At 43.5% G+C, this 16,354-nt stretch overlaps 1 protein-coding gene across 5 annotated transcripts in view; it reads right to left on the bottom strand.

The window, feature by feature from the left end:
* The window catches only part of ZBTB38 (zinc finger and BTB domain containing 38), a 79,760-nt gene extending 63,759 nt beyond the window's left edge, over window positions 1-16,001 (bottom strand). For 2 of the 5 annotated variants that reach the window (XM_032408569.1, XM_032408570.1), the window contains exons 1-2: window positions 15,524-15,978; window positions 14,289-14,363 (exon numbers count right to left, since the gene is read on the bottom strand). The gene's annotated coding sequence lies outside the window, so the exon portion shown is untranslated. Of the gene's footprint in view, window positions 1-7; window positions 6,961-14,288; window positions 14,364-15,523 lie in introns of those variants that run through there. The other 3 variants (XM_032408571.1, XM_032408573.1, XR_004300087.1) reach the window with 2 other exon arrangements.
* Between the last annotated feature and the right edge of the window lie 353 nt (window positions 16,002-16,354).

The following is a 16,354-nucleotide window of genomic DNA, read 5'->3' on the forward strand; positions in this document are numbered from 1 at the left end:
GTCATACCTGAACCACACCGAATCCTCTTCTCTCTTTGGAGCACATCTCTCCCCCACAACTACTTCAGAAATAAACGTGGCTCTAACGGGAACAGTAGCTCCTGGTCTAACACCAATGGTGGAACCATCTTCCCCACCCCCACAACATTGCTCTACGAGCTCTGGTTAGCACTGACAGCGACAGAAAATTAGAATGGAGTGTCCTTAGGCTAATTCCTCCTTTTTACCATGGGGGTCAAAAATTAGAGAGACTATCAGGCTGAGTTACAAGGTACCAATTTAATACACGGCCATCTATAGAGAAGGGACCTTAGGGTGGGGTCAGAGGAGGTTGAAGTGAACACCCAGGCATTTGAGGCTATTAGTGTCTGTTCAGATATTCCCCACTAACAACATCTGACAATCATGTGAAGATACTCACAAATTATTATCATGTAGGCTAAATATACACGATGTGGAATCAACACTGACCACATAGAACTAAGTCGCTGCCTCCTCTGCCTGGGATAATAAATGACAGTGACAAGGACAGTAATCCATATCAGATACTCATGAGATGAGTGAATAGTGTTATGTCCTCACAGGGACAGGGTGGTGAATGTGGTCAGGTCCCCTACTGATATTCTTAAACCTGGTGCCAAGGCAAGCGGTTTCCAAACCTCACAGTGGGTTCTCTGTCCACCCTCTGTCAAAATGAGCCTAAAAGCCATGTATTGGTTTATTTTGTGATGTTCTAAAAATGCTCAATGAGCAAACTTGGCCCGTTTACCAAACCTGCTTGTGTTAAATTTAAACGGCAGTTGAAAGCATTCAGATAGATGAGCTTGTTTAGGCAGACATTCTCGACTAGTAAATCCTGTTTTGCCCTTAAAAAAAACAAAACAAAAACAAAAAACCATGCTCATGCCTGAATTACTTAGGCTTTGTCATGATTACAAGTGGCAAGGGTATGCATTCGCTTATGATTTTTAAAAATTGCATGCTACTCATCAACCTCCTCAGGGCATATACACAAACATTAATTTAAAAGACAAATCCCTTTTTCATGATAAAAATTGTAACCTGTTTCTGCCACTTTGAGGAGTCAAGTATAAGGAACCCTAAATAATCTGACAGGAGCAGGCTAGAGAAGGACAGAGGCAGCAATGAGGGGTATGTCTTTCACTTTGATTAACACTCTTCCTTGCTCACAGTCTTGTTGCTCTGCAGTCTGAGCTCATTTTATTTTCAGTCCTGTGGGTTAAAGTTAAATTGCATGGCTTATACAAGGTACATAATTCAAGTATGAACAAAGCTTGACTCTGTATGTTTAAAAAAAGAGTAAAGTCAGGGCACTGAGTCCCAGAGGAATCGTTGGTTTATAAACATTTGGACTGGTTTGCACATTTCTTTACTCCATTCACTGCATTAAAAATTACAGCTGGTTTCCATTTACACCTAATATGGACATTCAACAGTTGTGGGTAAATTTGTTGTCAGGTTAGGCCATTCTAATCTAAATTTTTACAAATGAAATGTTCGGCAAATATAACATTTTTGTTTAAATTCTTAGAATTGAGATGTTTGGAAAATTCTACGTGGTTATTACATCTGTCTATAATGAATGTATTTAGCCCTGGAAATGACGTGGTGACTTAATTTATCAATGACTGAAAATGGCTTTGGATGATATTTTAACTTAAATTTTTTGGAAAGTCCAATGCTATTTTGAACATCTACATCTTGCCTAGAGAGCTAGGCAGGAACTTCTGCTTTCTACCTTGGTCAGAGCTAAGGCTATAATAGTAACCATTTATTGAGACCCTACTACATACTCAATATTTTGGCTATGTTATATTATTTAATTCTAACCCAATAATCCTTCAAGGTGAGCATTAGTTATCGTCAACTTTGGGTGAGGAACTAATTGGTATTTCTCATCACATAGTATATAGCAGAGTTAGGATTCAAACCTAAGTCTGACCAATGCCAAAGTCTAGATCTTTCCACCAATCCTCAGAGGATAAAACCTCCTCCATCCACATTCTGCCCTGATGTAGGAATCTTCTTCTTGTGCAGAAGCCCTGGTAGAAGGGATCCCCACTCCCCAAGTTAGCTAGGACTAACTTGGTTCACATGAACCAGCCTTAACCTCCCAGGCCCTCGGCATTGTGGGTACCTAGGATGCCACCAACTGGAGACAGGCTGGACCAGCAGGTGGAAAAGATAAAAGAGGAGGAATCCATTAGACCACGTTGAAAAGTTAAGAGTAGAAAGTAGATTAATAACTTGGATCAGAGATTTGTTGTAATTTGGAAATGTTTTATGAGGCGAAAGAAGTGGAAAAGCTTACATTTCCATCTGAGCAAAATGGAAAAGCTTACATTCCACCAGGTGTCTTTTCCTGTTACAGGTGAGGAAGCTGAGGCTGAGAGGGATCTGGTCATTTGCCCAAGATCACACATTTAATAAGTGAGTTTGCCCATTTGCTGTATTAAAATGTATATCTTGTTCCCTTTTATACCTAACATACTCAGAATTTGTGAGTAAATTTTATCAGGTTGTTAGACTATTCTAATCTAAATTATCAGTTAAAGAAAAATCAGTGTAACAATCAAGACTGACCTGGTTTCCATTCACAAATAACATTTTTGTCCTGAACACATAAACTAAGTTGGTATTATGAGTTCCTTCCCCAACATATATTAAAAACCGACTTTTTAAAAGCCTAACTTCTGAGTAAGACATTTTTCCTCACCCGTGGTTAATTTTTCAAATGTACCATTTTAGTGATTAACTCTTTCTGTTAGCATCTTACATTTTGCCCCCAAGATCCCTTCCAGCTCTGAACAGTTTGTGATTCTAAAAAATCCAGCCTAGCTTGCTTTTTAGGTCGGTTAGGCCAAGAGCTGGACTCCAAGTCTCCTGCCTCCTGGTTATGTGGCCAGCTGACTATCTTGCTCATTGGCAGTAATTTTATATGCCAACCAGATGGCTCTCAAACAGGGCTTTCTAATCAGCTCCACTCTGCCTGGGAATACGAGAGGAGGATTATGTTCCTCGGTGCTCAGGAGGCAGTAGAGTGAATGGTTGATGGATGGACAGGACTGAGGAATCTGAACTCCGGGAAGCCTCTAATTCTTAGACACGAGCTGTCTCACTCCTATCCATTAGCATCTGTGTAAGAAAGGGAAAGGACTATATATTTGATGGCAAGGACGAGGCAGCAAACCTTGGGGACCACACTGAGGTTACCCTCCAGGAAAGAGCTGGAGGGAGAAGGGAAATGTGCACCATGTGGTTTTCAACAGAGAAAAGATGGTAAGTGACTTAGGGCTGCCAGGGAGACTCTGGTGGACCACGTCTGCTCCACTGTAACCCAACTCAGACTCTCCTGTGAGAATATCCTCAACAGGTCTCACCACCATTTCGATATCACTACTTCGACTTTAGCAACAGAATCGTTCCTGCTTTTATTTCTCAGTGCATTTGTAATATGGCACTAATAAAGCCCTCGTGAGCACATGGAGATCAAGAGCATTCCTGCATCCCTAGTCACACATTCATTTGTGGCCACAACTGCTTGCCGCTTCCCAAGTGGAGAGCAAGTAGAACAAGGTTTTACTAGATCCTGCATTTGCAAAACACATATTCAGCAAGATGGTGGAGTTTCTTCTTTCTAGAGAGATTGGCAAGTAGGGTGAAGGGGTGGGGTGGGGATGTAAATCAAAGTGGAGGAGAAAGAACTCTTACAGATTGGTAAAAGCTACCCTATGTGAGAGAACATAATCCTCTCCTGATAGTCTTTCATCCTGGGCAACAAATACTCCAAGACTCAACCTGGGAACAAAGTCATTGGCTTTCTCTTCTCTCAGATAAATGACACAGCTCTAGAGAGGCCATAACAGCGCACCTCATCTCACCAGAGCAGCTTAACAAACCTCAGTGAATCTTCACTTCCTTTGACTGAAGATAAAAGCAGAATAAGTTTTTGTTGTATTGTATTATCTACCTTTATTCATGTCTCTGGCTTGCTTCCTGCAAGATCTGTGTATCTCCCCCAGCACCTAGAGCATCATCTGGTGCCATGGAGAGGGCTCATGTGGGTCTGCTCTTCACTGACCAACACCAAACTGGGAGTCCGTTCTCTGCTCTCCCCACTACCAGTGGAATCTTTAGCTTTGTCTCATGAAGCCACTTCCTAAAATAGGAGAACTTGCTCCATGAACTAAGGAGTGGAACTGGGGACTGAAAATACCTATGGAAGTCTTTCAAGTACTTAATCATTTGTTTACCAAGGGCGGCCACAAGTTCTCTGGCAAGTGGATCACAGGCTTTATTTAAATCTGTCCCTCCTACAACAGGGAAAGGGGAGACAGAAATACGAGTGGTCTGACAGCAACACCACTGCCTCCAGAATGGGCCTCAACATTGCCTTGGCCCTTGGTGTCAGCGTACGTTTCATAGAACTATAGGATGGGGAGGCACTTTGTAGGATGCCATCTCAACCCTTTCTTGAAGGTGAAGAAAATCAGGTTCAAAGACAGTATTATATCTGAAGACGTCAAGCAACCAGGATAAAAGCCCTATTAATTTCTAGTATTCTGCTCTTCGTAATGCAATAGACTGGCTCAATTAATAAAAAAAATTCCAAGCTTTCATGTAAGTAGGTATTTAATAAATGGTTATAGAATAAGCGAATTAATGAATAGATTCCAGTAACAGGGCTCATAACTTGCTTCTCAATTCCTCTCAGAAGAAAATGTTATAGTATACTTGTTTAAATTTTTTAAGCTCAAGTAAGTATAATTTTAAGCAAAATAGTAAATATTGGCCAAAATATCACCCGAGACCAAGTGTCAGTTGAGAAGTATCAGAGAAGGAGGCTTGATTGCTATTTAAGTCAATTAGATTAAGTTTAGCTAGCTGAAGTCGCTAGCTTTATCCTATTTGGTTTGCAAAAAGAAATCTCATGAGTTAGCATGAACAGCTAAAAATAAGTTGCAGGTTTCATTTTCCATTGTTCAGTATGGTTTTGAAACCAAAAGGTGCAAAGCTAGGAGATTCATCAACGCCTACTGAAAATCAACAATTCAAACTGTCACCTTTCTAGCACACTGTCCTGATCTATAGTCCCCCCACCAGGCCCAAGAACGGTGCACTTATGTCCTTTCTCACTGCGGGCCCTTGAGACGAATCCCTGCAATACCACATGGCAGGAAATTGGGGGCTGAGGCCAGTCCTGAGGGACAGTGGTTTATGTGTGAGTGTCTTGTCATATCTGGACAGGATGCCACGTAATTGGCCCCATACGCTCAGCTTCCATCTTCGGTGATGCTGGGGACCCCTGCGTAAAGCAAGGGAGTAAATAATGCTAGAATTTCATGAAGACGGGGCCCTCAAGGTAGTGAGCACAGCGAGGACCCCTTGACGTAGCACATGGCCTTGTGCAATTCCATACTGCAAACCCAGGCGGCTCACCATAAGTTTAATTTCAAAACTGTCCTTTCCAATGCCCAAATTGGCAAAAAGGTGTTCGACAGAGGCGTAAATGCTTCAGAGGGAAGGCAGCAGTCTCCCGCTGTAGTATTCAGCTGTGGTACAAGGCTCGGGAGAGCAGTGCGGCTGTAAGCAAGCCCTCAGCTGAATGAGATTGAAAGGGGGCAAGGAAGGGTTAATCTCCTTCCATTAGAGGAGGGGCCATTTGGCGAAGGTGAAGAGAATAATCTGTATGAAGAGCAGAGAAGACAAAGAGCCATTCCAGAAAAGGAATCACTGTGCAGGGGCGAGAAGGATGATTTGTCCTAGATTTTCACCGTGAGACCATTTCTTAGATCTCTGAGTCTTTACCTCGCTTTGAAGTTACAAGTCTCAGGGAGGGGAAAGGGGGCATATTCACACTCAGTGCTGGAATACTTGAGCTTTGATTCCATCTGAGATGGGCTGTCTCTGAAAAGCAGAGGTCGAGGTCGTAGAAGCCTACTCATAAATTAGAAAGTGGCAAAATAAACAATAGGAGTTCCTCATAAAAGAGAGGCCAGCCGCTGAATCCCTCTTTCTTGAGGTAGAGAACACCCCCCTCTTTTTTTAAACTTGAAGTTTTTAGAAGTTGCTTTTAATGACATTTTTGGAAATAGTTTAGGAGTCACAAAAAGTTGCAAAAATAGGACAGTAACTATATAACTTCATCCAGCTTCCCCCAATGAGAGTATCTTACACTAGTGCAGCACCTTGTCTAAAGCAAGAAACTGACATTGGTGCAATATTATTAACTCAGGTGTGGCCCTTATTTGGGTTTCACCAGTTTTTACCTGCTGTGTGTGTGTGTGTGTGTGTGTGTGTGTGTGTGTGTGGTTCTATGAAATCTTATCACATGTATAGACTGGAGTAGCCATCATCACAACCAAGATAGAGAACTATTCCATCACCACAAAGAAATCCAATGCTAACCCTCTTAGAGTCACACCTCCCTCCAGCACTAACCTCTGGTACTGATCTATTCTCAATCACTATAATTTTGTCTCTTTGAGAATATTATAAATGGAATCATACAGTATGTAAGCCTTTGAGATTGGCTTTCTTTCACCCAGCATAATACCTTTAGATCCATTCAAGGTATATGTAAAGAGTGTGTGGCTTTCTATTGCTGAATAGAATTTCATGGTATGGATGTACCACGGTTTTGTTATCCATTCTCCCCTTGAGAGATGTCTCGCTGGTTTCCTGGTTTAAGCTATTAGAAATAAAACTGCTATGAATATTGATATATGGCCTTTTGTGTGAGCCTAAGTTTTCATTTCTCTTGTGTAAACACCCAAGAGTAGGTCTGTATGGTAAATGTATGTTTAACTTCATATGAAACTGTCAAACTCTTTTCCAGAGTGGCTGCACCATTTATGTTCCCACCAGCAGTGCATAAGCAATCCAATTGTTCCATATCTTTGCCAGCATATGGGAACATCAGTATTTGTCATTTGAGCCATTCTGATAGATGTGTAGGGATTCCTTTTGCTGGTCCAGTCAAGATGGCAGTCAAGTAGGGGGGCGCGGCTTCAGAGCTTGGGTGGGGTGGCTTCAGATGTCTCTCACTGTTCCAGCTTTCCTAATACTTGTCTACACAGCAGTTTGAGCTGTCTGGCATTTCAATGGTGGAAAATGGGGCTCTTCATACTAGGTGAGTTTTTAGGTTTGTCCAGTTGCTCCTGACTGCAATAGTGGGACATCACTATCTGGGGACGCTGGGCTTCTTTGAGGCAGTACCTCTTGGCCCGACAGGCAGACTTGGTACCAGTGTCACTCTCTCAGGAGGTGATATGAAAGCCATGATAAGACTGCAATGGAGCAGAGACAGAATTTGCCTGGGCCAGGGTTGTTCAGCAGCTTTGGACAGAGACTGTGTGAATGCTTTTTATTCCTAAAGTTATTCCTTGCTCATTAGCAAGGTGTGTGGGGAGTACACATGGAGTCAGCATAGAGGGGGAAGAATGGGATCACCAGTGGCACTTGTCAGATCACAGGCCCCACTGACCACTTTCTGCCCTTGGACTCCCTACTCTGTTTATCATCTAGGATTCACCAGCAGCATGTGGACACCTTGTCTGGGTGTCACAGAACTCCAACATTTACCTCCTGGGGGTTAGATCTGGAGGCACTGCTGTCACCACCACATTGACCCTCTTGGCCTAGGGATCCAGGTCTTGTCAGTAATTAGAACTCTATTTAAGTATCAGGAGGTGCCTCAGCCAAGGAAATTGTAAAGGATCCCAGGGAGATGGGCTTTGCATAGAGTCAACATCATAGCAATGACTTGAACTGCCCCAGCCATGTCTGGGAAGCCACCCTCCATCTGTTATACCCCTGATTGAAGGGACGTTGTGGACCTTCCCAGAATCCATACTCATCCTGACCCTGGCTCTATGAGTTTGGACCAGAAGGCCAAAAATCAGGAGAGCAGTGATCCTATGTGGGGACAGCCAAGAGATAATGAAGACTCTGCACAGAAGCAGTGAAGCTTGAGGATCATAGGCAAATTTCCTGGCACCTAAGCATGTATAATGGGTGCAGCAGACGTGTTCCTTCAGGTTCTGACTCTTGCCCTTCACCTGGTGCAGTCACAGGAGAAAGATGTGGGCTTGGGCAGGGAGGAACCTAAATGGTGACTTATAGAACCTGAACAAGAACTAGGGATCATCAGGAGCTGAGAAGTTTGTGAAGGTTGAACTTGAAAGCAAATGATATGAGAGAGGCCCTCTAGAAGCTGGGATGATAGAATGAGGAAGGGCAGCCATATGCCATCCGGTGACCAATAGGTATAGTCTGATTGGCTTGAGCAGAGTAATGCAGACAAGATGGAAGGTTATACTTCCTCTTAGGTTATACTTAAAAGAAAATTATATTTGGTTGCTGTTTGTTTACTATGTTCTCTGTTATAACAGAATTTTCCCAATTTCCCAATTTCAGGGGCCTCTTCTCTGATCCATTGCCTCTCCTTCAGCCAGGTGCTCCTACTTACCTGCTGTCAGAAGGCAGCCCAGTGCACAGCACCTCTCAGACTTAAAGAGGCAGGTGCAGCTAGGGACAGGTACCTCCCCAGACTATGAAGTTATGTAGAATCCATCCTAGCGGCTGAATCATTCAGCTCCCCGCTAGCTCTGATTTTGTCTTTTTTTCAGCTCATGCCTAAATCTGATCACAATATGAGTCTCTGCTCTCTTGCCTTCTGACTCAGGACCTCACCTCCTACTCTGCTCTTGTGCATGGACCTGCCTGGCTGCCCCATGTCCTCCTCAGTCCAGCTTCAGTGTTACCACCTCAGGGCTTAGGGCACACAGTGATCTGGCTTCATTAGGTGACCAAGGTGGACACGTGGGCCCCTCCTGGGGTCTGGGCTGCCCACACGTGTCCTGAGATATGGCCCTGCTTATGAGAAGGCAGATAAAAGTTTCCTGGCTGAGGCAGAGTCTCACCTGAGGAGTCTGTCTTCTCGTTGGTGCCTTGTCTCTGCTACTGAAAGGTTGGGTGGATCTGGGTCCTCTGTCTACTGAAGTTCTAGTTTTACTTCTGCCACTAAATCTCTGGGTAACCACATGGAAGTAAATGAACCATTCTGGGTCTCAGTTATCTCATATTTACAGTAAGGTTTCCTGATTCCTTAGCTGACAATCTTTCAACTATACCATACCACGATTAAGGAAAAATCTAAAATTCAGAGACCAAAAAAGAGCCTTTAAGTTAAATTCTAGTTTAGATATACTATCTCAGGGTTCCCTGTTTGCTGAAATGAATGTTTATTGAATTGAATGCAGCATATCAACAGTTCTCAGGCTTTAATGTGCATAAGGATTAGGAGGGTATATTAAAAAGCATATTCTTAGGCTCCCTCCTCAGAGCTTCTGATGCCACTGGGGCCTAGGAGCATGCGTTTTAACATGAGAAACTGAAGGGGATTTAGGTTTTGAAGTAGACACTGGTGTCTTTCTGGAGGCTAATTTACCAATATGCATTAGGAACTTTAAAAACAGGTCATTTGACCTACTGATTCAAGTCTAGGAATCTTCCCTAAGATGTCCACAAAGATTTATCTATAAGAATGTTTACAGATTGGTAACAGCAGAGCACTGCAATCAAAATGCCCATCAAAAAAAGAAAAAAAAAAAGATTGGATAAATTAAGACATATCAGTGCAATGGAAACACAACACAATCTAATTTTCAGGGGTGCCTGGGTGGCTCAGTGGGTTAAGTGTCTGCCTTCGGCTCAGGTCATGATCCCAGGGTCCTGGGATCGAGCCCGCATCAGGCTCCCTGCTCAGCGGGAAGCCTGCTTCTCCCTCTCCCACTTCCCCTGCTTGTGTTCCCTCTCTCGCTGTCTCTCTCTCTGTCAAATAAATAAATAAATAAAATCTTTAAAAAAACAAAAACAAAATCAAATTTTCATAGGCCATTTAGTGACTTGGAAAAATGTTTACAACATCATTGTAAGTGGGATGAGAAAAAGCATATAAAATACCATGTCAAATAATTTGTGTGTATATATATATATATATATATATATATATATATATATGAAAAATTGGAAAGAAATGCATCAAAATGTTAATAGAGAATTGTCACTTGGTTGTTGGATTATTGGAGACTGTTGTTTTCTCCTTGATATTTTTCTGTATTTTCCAGATTTTGTACAGTAGCTAGTTATGACTCTTTACATTTGAAAAACAATGATAAATATTTTAAAAGAAACAAAAAGGAATTTGCCTCACGTAGAGTGAAAATGGAGGGAAGAGAGGTGTCTTAGGAGGCCAGGCCAGCCGTGGCCTGGCTGCTCTAGTATGATTCAGACTCACCCTGGTGTCTGGGGTGAATTTCAAGCTATATTCTCTTTTGTGAAATACCTTGGTATAGTTGATGCCAAGGAATTTGGGTCAATGAGAAAGTCCTTTCACTAGATACTACTTTCCCACTACATTCAAAGATAACAGAGTACAGGATCTGGGACACGGAGGGGAGCTCACAGTTTAAATGATGCCTTCTTTACTGCTCTTGGGTCATTGACTCTGTGTATAATCCCCCGCCCCATAACACCAAGCAGACAGCTGCACTCAGTATTAGAGTTTTTTGGACAGGCGATGGACTCCACTCTCATCTGGGAGACACTGCCCGAGCACAGTGCTTCTGTGGAGTGGTTTCAAAGCCTCCTTTGGCCAATGCACTGGGAGCCCCCTAGAATGCCAGGAAACACTGTTTTTGCTTTTGGTTTTTTTGTTTTGTTTTGTTTTGTTTTGTTCTGGCAGAGAGATGGCTCAAATTCATCCTCTCTCACAGATTTCAGTGACACCCCCCCCACCCCCAGGTCAAACCTCTCTCAGAATAAGATTAGAAGCCTCTCAGTTAGACCTCTGGCCTATAGTCAAACCTTTCCAAATGACCTTGAAAATTTTACACCACATGCTGTGGCTAGTTAGGGAGTGGTACTAAGGATCTCAGGTGAAAGTCAATTTAGAAAGACAAAAAATAATTGGGGCACCCGGGGTGGCTCAGTAGGTTAAGCGGCTGCCTTCAGCTCAGGTCATGATCCCAGGGTCTTGGGATCGAGCCCCAAGTTAGGTTCCCCGGAGTCAGGCTCCCTGCTTGGCAGGGCACCTGCTTCTCCCTCTCTCCTGCTGTGCTCTCCCCCCCTTGTGTTCTCTCTCTCTCTCAAATAAATAAATAAAATCTTTAAAAAAAAAGAGACAAAAAATCTAAAATGATGAGACTTACAATATTAATACCACTATCAAAAGCTAAAACACCGATGCTGACCCTAATTATAATTATTTTCATCAACACCTTGACTTGCCAAACATTGTCCTAAGTTGCCTAAACCATTTCACATTTATTACTTTATTTATCCTGACAGAATCTTAGTTTTACATCCTTTAAAAATACCATTTTGGAGGCAGGAGGAAGCTCTGATGAAAAGCAGAGGCTTCTTGAGTTAAAACAAAACTGTGAAGTCTTCAAGTGTGGTGTTTTCCAGCTTCGTTCTTGACAAGAAATCGGGGGATTTCAGCACGAGAAATTACAAAGCCCTATTACCATGAATTCTTCGCTTTGGTGAATATGACGTGGCCTTATTGCAAAACCCTCTAAAGGGAGTGCAAGAACATTCATAAATGCTGACCCAGAGTAAGAAGGGGGCTTGTACTTCTGTGCTGTGAAAACAATAAAACCCCTGGGATTAAAAATAAGCAATGGGTCTAGGCATTGCCTATGTCAGCCTACTGTGCTCAGTTCACGTCTGCACATCACACAACCATAGGCCCAGGCTAAATTCTTTAGGTGACCTAAGCTCCAAAAAAACTATGGTGCCCCACATTTTAACTATACCCCTCACATGGAATTAAAATTTTTTTAAATAATAAAATATAAGACTAAAGTTAAGGAAGCTCAAGAAAAGTCAAATTGTTCCCATGATGTCTACTTTGACACTTGATTGAAAATGTTGAAGATCAAAATATTTACAAAGTGTATACTTGTTACCCCTGCCTTATTGGTGCGTCTGGGAGGTCACCCAGCATGCTGTACCAAGGCTGTGGAGGAATCTTGCTGACAGTATTGAAATTCTTATTTGGCGATTCCACAACGTAGCTAGACATCAGAAATCAGGAGGTTGACCCCAGCTTACTGCCTCCACACACATACTCGTATGTCAATTCCTACATGCTTAGTGCTTCGAGGAGTCATTATCACATGGCAGTTTAAATTAACAAACTGTGACTACCAAGTCTCCCAAGTGAATGGACCCCGACACCTTTCCTCCTCGACTGTGGCCTTTGGCTTTGCCCTTCCTGGCAGACGCTGTTAGACTGGGACTTTGGGCAACAGATCGTCCCCACTTGGCTCTAGCTTTTGAAAACTAGCACTTGTTGTCAACTTACTCCTTTGGCTGCACCATCCTAAGCAGGCTCTGCATTCCCCCCCGTTCAACTTGGTCCTCTCTTTAGCTTCCTCTATGAGCTCTCGGTTCTCTAGACACTTCCAGGACCAACCAAGGCACAGCCAATGAACTGTTCGAGATTAAAGCATTTTTGCAATCAATCAACTTATTCTATTCCACTGCTCCTTAGACCACTCCTGATGTGAGGGCCCTGGGCAGAGGCAAGGCAGCAGTAATAGGAGACTAGGCCAGGCACCAGGCTCCATGAGAGTCCGAGAGGCTGTGTCAAATTGGCCAGTAGCTGGTCTTTCCACACAATGGACAATGTGTGTTCTCCAGGGTGTGGGTGCCAGAAATGTCAAGTCCAGGGGCAAAATTCAGTTAGAAACCAGAGCGTCTAGCCAGATATTGACAACAAGACTAGAGAACTAGCTCAAAGACTGTAGTCCATTTTTAGTATACGTGCTGCTGAAGCAAGCACATGTAGTCCATTTTTGTTGGAGGTCTTTATGATGCTTTAGGGGCATCATAAGGCACCCACCATATGGTTTCTGATATTTACCAGCAGGGGAATTCTGCACTAAGACCAACAATGGCGAAAAGGCTATATAAAATATAAAATTGGTTCAGAGTTCTCCAAACAGGGGTTATGGCCTTACCACTCATTATTTCAGTGTATGTTTTGAAACTTTTCCTGAAAAGAAAAACCTAGAATTATGTATCAAATCCTTAGGGTTGCACTAATCTCTCCAGCCTGAGCCTTTTTAATCTACTTTTAAATGTTTCTCTAATAACTTGGTTTGAAGATCCCATCTTAGTTAGGGATTTCACCCCCGTTCCAACACACACAAGATTAAAAAGTGGGCAAGATCTGGAGTAGATCAGGCAGGGTAGCTTCCGAAAGCTCCCAGGAGCAGACAAAACCATGAGCTAAAGAAACCATGAGCTTTCCAATAGGCTCAGGGCTCAAAGTTGGCGGGGGGACAGAATTCTGTTGGACAATTCCCATTAGCTTAACTAGACCTAACACCAGGAAACAAAGCCAAAATGGTCCTAGACCAAGAGGACCCTAGAGGGGAAAATAAGGGGAAGAATGTTCTTCCTCGTGTACTGGTCACTGGCAGCATGGTAGTGCTCATATAAAGGCTCAGGGTTAGAAAGAACAGAAGCATCTTGAAAAATCTCACCCTCTGCTCCTTGCCGATATGGCCAGATGTTACTTAAGAGAGTGGGTCAGAGAATACTAAATACCCCAGGGAATACTAACTTTTTGCTTCTCCCACGGATTCATTCCGCCCTCTTATCCTTGAGCATCTCTAAGTTCTTTATTATGCTGTGCCAGAGAGGACTACCTCATACCCAGAAACTCTCCAGAGCCATCACTGGGAAGTGGCTGCCTCCCCAGGGACTACATTTCCCAGACCCCTTTGCAGTTAGACATGGTAATGTGACTGAGTTTTAGTCAAGCGACTGTGAATAGAAGTGTTGTACATCCCTTCCAGGCATGGCCTGCGAAAATCTTCCATGTGCACTTTTTCACACTCTTTTTCTCTTCCACTGGGGAGTGGAGACAGTCCAGGTGACCTTGAAAACCACATGCTGCAGGTGGAGACTCTGTCAATCTGTAGCTCTGAATGAATGTGGGAGAGTTGCCCCACTACACCCTGTTACATGAGCAAGAAATACACTTCTATTGTGTTTGAGCCATTATACATTTTTCAGTCCATTACAGCAATTAGCTTATCCTAACTCTTACACATCCTTTTGGATACAGCTGTTTTTCTTGTGTGCGGAAGTTCCCATGCCTTCTCCCCTCCTTAAATTTTACTATAAACCAAGAGAATAGAATTAGTAAACTCAAATTTAAGCAGCCATTAGGGGCAAATGACACTCACCAAATTAGTGGTCACAGCATTCAGATCTTAAATCCAGAAGAGCAGAAACTTAGCAGAGTCTCACTTCAAGACAACCTGGTATATTAAAATAGAACAAAAAATAAATGTAAGATGTACAAAGCAAATACATTAGAATTACAAAACAAATATATGGTTACTTTCTAAAGGGTGTTGTCAGATCACGACGGAATTTGCCACTGTTTTCCAGCAAATGACAAACTTCCCTATTGCCTTTAAAATAAGATTTATTTTTTTAATACATCCCCCTCCAATCATTATAAAATAGAATTTATAAAGAATAATTCTACTCTGCTAAGTAAGCTATACAAAGACTAGGTGCTGACTCAGGGGATGACATTGGAGGCTAGGAACACTGGGTATGAGTTCTCTGCCGATGGACTCTGCAGTTCTTATGTACACATTTAAACTTTTCTCTCAGGAACTTAACTTTCTTGGTTAGGAACTTTCAGAGCTTGTAAAATTCTAGGCTATGCAAAGACTTAAGTTTTTTAGGTGATGTTAAAACAGACATCAGAGATACATTATATCCGTCTTTGTGTTTAATATCATTCCAGATGCAATGGCACGAGTAGGAATTAAAATAAGCTCTCTATAAACACGGTGGTGAAACAATGGAGGTGCGCGCACCAGAACAATCAGAGGCAACCAGAAACACGCTCTGTAAAGGGCGGCAGGTTGTGAATGTTTTCTTACCAGAGCTGCCATCTTTTACCAGGTTAAGTGCAAAAATGCTATTTGATGGCATAGGACACGTATTTGCCTAGAACAGGGTTTCTTTTTGTGTCTGATTACTCAGTTTAAGATCCAGGAAGCAAACAGTTCAGAACTCTGAACAAACATTCTGGCAGTCCAAACAGAGCACTAGGGCGGGAGGAGGAAGAGGAGACAAAACAAGAGGGTTGACCGGGGAAGGCATGACTTGGGCCATTTTCCCCAGGGTTTCAGCCTATACATATATGTATACACACACACACACACACACACACACACACAGATTTTTTTTTTTTGAGAGGAAATGCACTCTTTTCTGGTCCTGCGAGAAGAGAGAGATCAGATAAAATCCCTTTGGTGCTGTCTTTGGAAGGTCCCCCAAATGCATCCCCACTCCCGCCCGCTCGGCTGGGGCCTGCCAAGCCACAGGTGTCAGGAAACAAGATGGCGCCCCACAGTGTAGGGCGCTGAGTGAGGGGGGCCAGGGGTGGGCCTTCACTTACTCGGAGACGCTGGCTCCTCTGAAACCCAGACGCTGCCAACTCCCTGGGCTCAGGAGTTATAACCGCTTTCTTGCTCTGGGTTCTTCACTTCTTGTTGAGATCAGCTCCACATATTTTTCTGATGATGTCATCCATTCTGACTTCCTACATTTTCAAAGTTGATCTACAAGCAAAACCTTCTATGAGGCTTAAAAAAAAAATGAAGAAAAGAAAGGTGTGCTGTGAGGAGATGGAGAGGAGGAGGAGAGAGGCAGTTGCCTCCTTATTTTGAGATTTGCTGCAGCTGCGAGTGCCACTCCCCAGCCAGTTTCCTGGCTGCAGGGGGAGGCCAGTGGCCGGGCGTGGGTGACGTCAGGGCCAGGCCTGAGTCATCGCCAGCGGCCTGGCTGCCCTGCCACTCGGAAGGGGACAAAAGGAACCTTTGATGTCCAGAGGCCCTCCTCTCAGCACACTCGCCTGTACGGAGCAGCAAGCCAGGAGAACATTCCTGCTGTCTCCCCACCCCCAGCCGCCCTTCCTACTTCCGGAACAGTCCCAGGCAGATTCAGCTAGGCCTCCCCAAGGGACGTCACCCTCCTGCATGGCAGAGGCCTGGCCACTCTCTGTCAAAGGGAGAAGCAGAAGAGGGTGTTTCTCTGGGGATTTCTCACCTCTCCCTCTGGCATCCCCCTTTTTCCTTGTGGTGCTGCCTTAACCAGGGAGTAGAGGTGGTATTAAAAGTCATGTGGAAAGGCGGAAGGTGCTCTCGTCACATTCCCGGGTCAGTGCCCAGCGGTCAGTGCCTTTGTGCGATGGCCCTGGGCCTCAGCTCCTTGCTCTCTGGGTGCCCGT

The sequence above is a fragment of the Phoca vitulina genome, unplaced genomic scaffold (genome assembly GCF_004348235.1).
Source record: "Phoca vitulina isolate PV1807 unplaced genomic scaffold, GSC_HSeal_1.0 scaffold10, whole genome shotgun sequence".
Taxonomy (NCBI): domain Eukaryota; kingdom Metazoa; phylum Chordata; class Mammalia; order Carnivora; family Phocidae; genus Phoca; species Phoca vitulina.